Raw genomic sequence first — 1,174 nt, 5'->3', positions numbered from 1 at the left:
TGGCCTGGGCCCATCGATCCAGCCTGTCCAGGTCCCTCTGCACTGCAGAGCCTTCCTACCCTAGATCAACACTGCCGCCCAACTTGGTGTCATCTGCAAACTGACTGAGGGTGCACTCGATCCCCTCATCCAGATCATCGATAAAGATATTGAACAAGACCGGCCCCAGTACAAGTAGGCAAGGCAGGCGCCCCGTGGGGGCACGACTGGCGCGCTCGGATGTCCTGAGGTTCCTACGGGGTTGGACACAGCCGGTGTTCATCTCTTGGCGTGGGATCGCCGTCGTCTCCCCAAACCTTGGTGAAGCTCGAGCCGCAGCACTGAGACCTCTCGGCGTGGAGATCCGGGCAAGGCAGCTCGTGTGGGAGACGTGGAGCTGGAGCAGCTCCCCCCGATGCTGGGTTTGCATCTCTGCTCTCGGTCCTCTTGATGCTGCCCCAGGCCGTGGCCGTGGGGGGATGCTCCGGGAGGGAGTCCATCACCCCAAAACGAGCCCATCCCACCATCACCAGCGGGAGGGAGCTGGGGACCGAGACTATCCTGGAAAGCGAAGCTTTGCAGCCTCTTCTAATACTCTGTCTTGGGGGCATGATAAAAATAGACATTTGGGATGCATTATTATTGCTGGAGTTTTATTGAACACCGTTTATTGTTTTCAGATGCAATAAACCTAGCGGGGGAACCCGAGAGACCGAAGGGTCTAAATATCCTTCAAGCAAATCCCAGCTTCCCCCCCGCTGAGCTGCGGCCCCGGTAATTACCCCAGGATCGTCTACGAGCCGGTGGCAATTAAAGCCTAATTTCGGCCGGCTTGCCTGTCACCGCGGGTAAAACTCTCTTGCCCCGTTGCCTCGCTTCTTGCCGGCAAGGAAACCCCATCCTACGTCGGTTGAGGGACGAGGCGAGGATGCTCTTCAAATATTGATGCCGCTGTTCAGTTAACCTCGGCAAAACCGGAGCCGTCGGCTCAACAGGTATTTTATCAATTAATATTGTTGGCGCCGGACACCTCGGTCTTCAAAGGGGGCTGGTGCCCTCCAGGTTCCCTCTCTCTCGCTCGCTTTCCAGCCCGATAAAGAGGAATAAACTTTGCTGCCTTCGGCAGCGAGCTGCCTGCGCCGGCGCCAACATTTCACGGTATTTCCCATTTAAAAAAATCAGCGTTAATATCGCT

Source organism: Aptenodytes forsteri, unplaced genomic scaffold (genome assembly GCF_000699145.1).
Source record: "Aptenodytes forsteri isolate BGI_AS27 unplaced genomic scaffold, ASM69914v1 Scaffold126, whole genome shotgun sequence".
In the NCBI taxonomy this organism is placed as follows: domain Eukaryota; kingdom Metazoa; phylum Chordata; class Aves; order Sphenisciformes; family Spheniscidae; genus Aptenodytes; species Aptenodytes forsteri.
Note: the sequence above shows the minus strand (reverse complement) of the source record.